Source organism: Panthera uncia, chromosome B1 (genome assembly GCF_023721935.1).
Source record: "Panthera uncia isolate 11264 chromosome B1, Puncia_PCG_1.0, whole genome shotgun sequence".
In the NCBI taxonomy this organism is placed as follows: Eukaryota; Metazoa; Chordata; class Mammalia; order Carnivora; family Felidae; genus Panthera; species Panthera uncia.
Window position 1 is genome coordinate 119,741,380 of NC_064811.1, and position 7,404 is coordinate 119,748,783.

General features: G+C 39.6%; 1 pseudogene; it reads right to left on the reverse strand.

Moving 5' to 3' along the window:
* Positions 1-303: 303 nt before the first annotated feature.
* Positions 304-1,260, reverse strand: LOC125923129 (protein SEC13 homolog; annotated as a pseudogene).
* Positions 1,261-7,404: the final 6,144 nt, after the last annotated feature.

The window sequence follows — 7,404 nt, forward strand, 5'->3', positions numbered from 1 at the left end:
TGGAAACAACCCCTTCCCCCCCAATAATGTCTGAACCTAAAAGGTACGTAAAAATGGCAAAACATATTTTAAAATAGTAGATTTGAAGGTCATTGTAGCTTTTTCCTCATCACATGAACTCTTTCTGCAGGACAGTAAATTACAAACCATTTCAAACTGTGTTAAAGCACATAATCAATCTGGCTGCATTTGTAGCTGCTTCTGGGAAAGTAATCTTGTTGGAGCTATTCCTCTGGGCTGTTTGGTCAGTTGGTCCAGAAGAAGAAGTCCTGGAGACAGCAGTGGGCCTCACCTGTCTTGTCACTACTCATTCTGCTCGTCCGCTGTGATGGAAGCAGGCACAGAATCCTGGCCCTTGTTGACATCACTGGTGCACACCCACTGCCCATTGATGGACTCCTTCCACAGGGCCTCCTTATTATTTCTGCCTGAGAAACGCAGGATGTTGGCCATGATGGACCAGCTCACATGCCACACATCATTGAATTTATGCAGCAGTTTGAGCAACCACATATTGCCTGAGGCATCGTCATGGGTCCAAATGAACATATGACCATCCTGGGAGCTGCTGGTGATGGTGCTTGTGGGCAGGCTAATGGAGAGGGCCCAGGCCACATCTCGAACCCAGTCACTGTGCACTTGTAGCTTCTGTTTCTTCTGTTGGCTGGTCTCCTCTTCCTTCCACAGCTTGATGAGGTTGTCACAGCCACTTGACGCAAACTTCTTAATGCAGTTGGGCTTCTGCACCGATAGTTGGACTATGAGGCTTCCAGGTTCAAAAGGAGGGGGTCAACTGACTGCATTGCGGCCAATAATGTGAGCGTTGTTGATCTTTTTCACTTCCTACTGGTCATCTCCCGTGTACGACAGCAGGGATATGGCCCCATCTGAGTTGATATAGGGCATAGTCATGGAAGGGCCCAGCACACAGAATTTACTGAGAAGTCGTATCCTGTATGCTTGTCCGTCCGTCTTCTCCCAGATGCCATTCTCTTCTTTCTTGATAAGGATTTTTTGGTCAAAGGAGCAGCATGCCAGGATGTTGACATACAGAGAGTGGTCCCAGGCCACTTTCCACACAGGATCCTCATGACCCCTGAGGTCACCAATGAGGATCTGCCCTCCATTGTGCACACTGAAGATTCTGATGGACCTGTCTGATGAACAGGTTGCCAGGCAGGTGCCATAGTGATCCATTTGGGCATCGTGAATCATGTCCTAGTAAGAGGCGTCTACAGTGTTGATTGCTGACACCATGGCCCTGATGGCAGCGGCTCCCGGTCTTGGATGTGGCAGCTCCTGGTGGTGCCCCTGAACAGCTCCTCCAGAGCAGAAATTTTTAATTTTAGTGAAGCCCAGCTTATCAATAATTTTTTTCATGGTTTATGCCTATGGTGTTTTACCTATGAAGTCATCACCATACCCAAGTTCATTTAGGTTTTCTAAGGGTTTTATTGATTCGCATTTTACATTTATGTCTATGATTTATTTTGAGTTAATTTTTGTGACAGGTTTAAGTTCTGTGTCCAGATTTTGTTTTGCATGTAGTATGTCCAGTTGTTTGAGCACCATTTGTTAAAAAGACTATCTTTTTTTTCCATCATACTCCCGTTGCTCTTTTGCCAAAGATCAGTTGACTATATTTATGTGGGTCTATTTCTAGGCCACTTATTCTGCACCATTGACCTATGTGTCTATTCTTTCACCAATACTACACTGGATTGGCTACTATAGTTTTATAGTAAGTCCTGAGATCTGGTACTGTCAGTCCTCCAACCTTTTCTTCTCCTGCAATATTGTGTCAGCTGTTCTTGGTCTTTGCCTCTCCATACAAACTTTAGAATCAGTTTGTCATTATCCACAAAATAACTTGCTGAAATTTTATTAGGATTACAGTGAATCTTTAGATCAAGTTGGGAGGAACTGTCATCTTGACAATATAGTGTCTTCTTATTCATAAATGTGGCATATCTCTCCATTTACTTAGTTCTTACATTTCATTCATCAGAGTTTAATAGTTTTTCTTATATAGATCTTATACTTATTTTGTTAGAATTACACCTAAGTATTTAATTTCCTTAGGTGCTAATGTAAATGGTATTGTGTTTTTAATTTCAAGTTCTACTTGCTCATTGCTGGTATACAGGAAGGCAATTGACTTTTGTATATTACACTTGTATCCTGCATCCTTGATATAATTGCTTATTAGTTCCAGGAATATTTTGGTCCATTATTTTGGATTTTCTACATAGATGTTTTCCTCTTATTTTTAAGGTGGAAGTTTTAGGTCATTATTGACTTATTTGCTGTGGGCAATCATATTAATTGTGTGTATCAGTGTTGGTAAGAACTTATCTACAAATTTAAAATGATTTTTAAATCCTAATTGATTTCTAGATATTCAAATGAGAAGACAACATTTATGTATCATCAGAAAAAGATTTAGGGAAAATAAATTAGTAAAATAATAAGTATTACATGTATATATATCATATAGCATCATATATGTATAGTATTAGAAGGATATATAAAAAATATTAGTGTGATAATGTGATCTCTTTGTGGAGATGCTATATGTAATTTTATTTGCTTTTGTTTATATGAATTTTTAAAAAATATTTCATCTTTTTAAAGTAATCTCTACACCCAATGGGCAACTTGAACTGAAACACCAAGATCCAGAGTCAGATGCTCTACCAACTGAACCAGCCAGGTGCCCAATATGATTTTTTTTATATTTCTGTGTTCAAAATATGTAAAAGAGAATGAAAGTCACTAACAACCAAAAACAAGTCAATTTTATGGATGGGTGAAATACACTTGATCCTTGAGCAACATGAGGGTTGGGGCGCTGACCCTGCCATGCAGTGGAAAATCTGCATATAATTTTTGACTCCCCCAAAACTTAACTACTAATAATAGCCTACTGTTGACTATTAGCCTTACTGGTAACATAAACAATTAACACATATTTTGTGTGTCATATATATTATATACTGTATTCTTACAATAAAGTAAGCTGAAGAAAAGAAAACGTTATTAAGAAAATGATAAGGAGGAAAAAAATACATTTATAGTAAGGTACTCTAAAAAAAGTCCACATATAAGTGGACTCACACAGTTCAAACCTGTGCTGTTCAAGGGTCATCTCTACATATCTTCTTCCAAAGAAGGACAAAGAATTGCAAATAAACGTTTAGAGGTATAAGAATTAGCAAGTAGCATGTGTCTTTTGTCCAGAAGATCTATGGCATTAATTCACAGATACAGATGTAAAAAATGAAACAAAACAAATCACTCAGAATTTCCACAAAATGTTGCTTCCGTAAATATACTATCAACACTAACTTTAAATAAGCTGCACACAGGATATCTTTTAAATGGGTGACTGAGTTGTTCAAATTTTGTTCTTATAGGTGTTACCGCACAACTTTAGCTTTGTAGAGGACTCTGTGGGGAGTTCTTGGGATAGTGTCCTGAGAAAAAGGACAGTGGCAAACCCAGAGTTGACTCAGGTACCAGCTGTGTCACTGAAAAAGTCCTTTAAACTCTCAGAGACTTCATCTTCTCATCAGTAAAGCTGACTTCACAATTCTGTGTCCTTTGCATGATTTTTGTCAGTATCAAACCAAATGAAAATAATATATGCAGTGCTTTATGACTCACAGCACTCTATGCAAATTCTAGCTATCATTATTCTGAAGATGGCTATTACAACCAAAGTTACCCAAATTATAGAAATATAACAGAAGTAGTGCTGGAAATATTAATTTAAAAAATTTTTTAAGGCTTATTTATTTTTGAGAGAGAGACACACACACACACAGCGTGCGAGCAGGGGAAGGGAATAGAGAGAGGGACACACAGAATCCAAAGCAGGCTCTAGGCTCAAAGCTGTCAGCACAGAGCCTTATGAGGGTCTCAAACTCATGAACCATGAGATCATGACCTGAGCTGAAGTCGGATGCTTAACCAACTACTGAGCCACCCAGTAATGTTAACTTTCAGGAGCCCCTGGAAATGTTAACTTTCAATGTTGGAGTCTTAATTAGGCTAGGGCATGCCCTTTTCATATTCTTAATTTTTGCTCTGATCTTAATTAATGTATACCACTGTAGGTATTTTGGATTTCTGGTAGATGGTGAAATTTGAGGTTTAAGAACCCTTTTGAGCAATGGCTATCTAACCAGGGTATAGTTTTGCAAATTCCAATTTTCATTCATTCAATATTTACCACTGAAATCTATTGCTTACAGTATTCCAAGTTTTGTGGTCACAGTAGCAAATAAAACAAAGCACCTGCTGAAATGGAGCTTACAATTTAATGGGGGGGGGTGTTGTGGTCCATAATACAGTGGAAAATGAGTATCCAATAGGTCAGTAATGAATATAGGATAGAGCAGGAAGTGTAAGAAGTGCCATGAAGAAAAATAAAGTGGAAGAAGGGAGGTTGTCCAGGAAGCAGAAACTGGGATGGAGATTAAATGCAGAAAGTTTACTGAAAGGATCAACACTTGTCAGAGAACGGGAGGAGGTAGGATTGGTTGGGGGGAGAACTTGGGCTACAAAGTAGACACAACTAGGCCTCCACTAACACCCTGGGATCTGGGAAGCCAGGAAGGGCCTTCAGAATAGTGTTGAATTGTGGCAAAGGAGCCCAGGTCTTTATGCTCCTGCAATGACCAAAGAGTGGTTGCAAGCTGTCCCTGGGGAAGGGAGTGTGACCTTGTGAGGTGACTTTCTTCTGTGCAAGGCAATTCCCAGAGACAGCTAATAGCAGTAATCAACCAGTAGCACTGTATCCATTAGAAGGTGTGCATGGTGGGGGGTGGGGAGCAAGGGATTGCTTATTTTAAAAGATAATCAGGGGAGGTTCTCTTAAAACTTTTTTGAGAGTACATTTGAAGGATATGAAGGAGAAACCAAGTAGACATCTAGGGGAGGAGGATTCCTAGGGAAGAGAATTTTGACCTTCATTTTTAGATTTTTCTTCATGTAATTTCTATGCCCATCTACTGCTTTTCTACTCACAGTAGAAATAATAATGCTACTCTCAGTAATAATAATAACAAAAACAAAACCAATATCATTTTTCACTCTGTAATTGCAAGCTTTAATTTTAGAAGCTGATGTAAAACGTAAATGTTTCATAAGATTTCACTAGAGTTTTAATAAACCAATCCATTTATTCATTCAATTACACAGTGAGTGTCTATAAGTGCCCAATGTATGCCCGTTACCATGTGAGGTGATATGGGTATAGTGGTGACAGGTGAATCAGTCCCTGATTTGAAAGCAATTGACTTGGGGAGACAATTGAAACAGGCTATTTGAAAACACAGCATAAAGAGTGACTTGGTGTGGTTAAGCACAGGGAATGAAGATACAAAGAGCAAGTCATTACACTAAACCATGATGAAACCAGCGTACATGATGGGGAAGGGTGGGTAACTAAAACAAAGTCAAAATGAAGCTTTCTTTGAATAGGGGAAGAATGGTGTGTTCACAACAAAGCTGGTAAAGATAGGGGAGGTAAGTTTCTTTGCAAAGGGAAACCATGTTTTGTTCACCTTTTAAGTTGTAGAATGGGTTAAATCCATAAGGGTCTACAAAGATCAAACCACCAATGCAGAAAACACACATTTCTGTAAGAAATCAGTTGTGTGAGAGGTTTTCATTGCTAAAGATGGACTTTGAGCATAAAAGAGATTTACGTAAAACATGTATCAAGGACTGAGCTGGCATCTTTTATCAGTGTGGCTGCAAGTTTGAATAGAAGTGTATTGATCAGAGGTAGGATGAGTTCTGAAAAAGTTCGTTTTGAAAAGCAACATTGAATGTGTTAAATATTTTTAGGGGATGTGATCTGCTAATTGCTCTAACAAATATTATACATCCTAGGGAAAGGTTTGAAACTTTCCCGTCAGTCATTCCACCACCTATTTATTGAGTGATGTCTCTCTTCTACTCACTAGTCCAGGTATATAGGGACCCCTACAGTCGTTGCTCTCAAGAAACTTAAATCCTGGTGCCTGTGGGGCTGTAAGTGGCTTATGACAAACAAGGAAGCCAATGTTATAAGATGTTGTGAGATATTCCCATTCTCTCATAATAGGTATCCATGACGAGAAAGACTGAGTACCACCTGATTCTAAAGAGAACCACTGAACTGCTGCTCACTTCTGGGGCCCAGCCACCTCACAGGAGTTTCTTAGACTTTACAGAACGACTTTCTACTGGCCAGGTTCATAGAAAGTGAACAATGTGGAGGGAAGAAACTCATCAGGGATTCCTGGTCAGTGATCTGGTAGGGAACATATGGAGGAGGAAAGAAGGGTGCTTTCTATTCCCAGAATCTAAGTGGGGAAGGGAAAGGGACTCTGAAAGAAAAGCTTATAAAGTTTGAGGACGTCTGCAAGAAAATAGGAGAGACTGACATTTTGCTTACTGTTGGAAGGCTATGTGGGCAGCATTTTGCCAATATGGCCCTATTTCTATATGAGTAGGGGAGAGACACCTGAATGGAACAACAGGGCTTAGAGAAGGGCAGCGCTTGAGCAGCTGAACTCCATCCATTTGGTGTGTACAGATGCCAGAATATCCAACAGATCTAGTGGAAAGTGGCCAAAGAATTATGTCACTGGCATCTGGCATAAAAGGACTGCCCCCTAAGCAAAGTGACATTAACAGTAAGAGCCTTGGGACAAGAAGTTGGGGATGGGAGTTGAGCCAGAATGGAAGAGGTAGAGCTGGTATAATCCCCATGTGATGTCAAAATCCTCTGAGATTCCCCATGCCTTTGAGAGATCCAGCTTTGTACTTTGACTCCCAGAGTCCACTGGTGGCCAGTTTGTGTAAGCCAGATTAGCAGCTACAACCATCAGGCAGAGAACCACAACCTGGAACAGTTAAGTACAATGAATTTTGTACTTCACATTTTGAAATTGAAATAGCTTTAATAACAAAAGAGACCAGAAAGTTTATTAAGTTTCCAAGATGTCTGGAAGTAATAGGAAATGTATATTCCATATAGCGTAAGTGAATAAAAGATTGAATGTTTTGGGGCACCTGGGTGGCTCAGTCAGTTAAGCGTCCGACTTCAGCTCAGACCATGATCTCTGTCCATGAGCTTGAGCCCCATGTTGGGTTCTGTGCTGACAGCTCAGAGCCTGGAGCCTGCTTTGGATTCTGTGTCTCCCTCTCTCTTTGCACCTACCCCATTCTCTCTTTCACTCTCTATCTCTCAAAAATAAACATTAAAAATTAAAAAAAAAAAGATTGAATGTTTTTTTACCCAGGTGAATCGAGACTTACCAATAACCAGTTATACAAATAAAGAGGATAGTCCTAGGAACTGAGTGCTATGAAGAAAATAAAGGAAAAAAGTGAGATAGAATATAATGG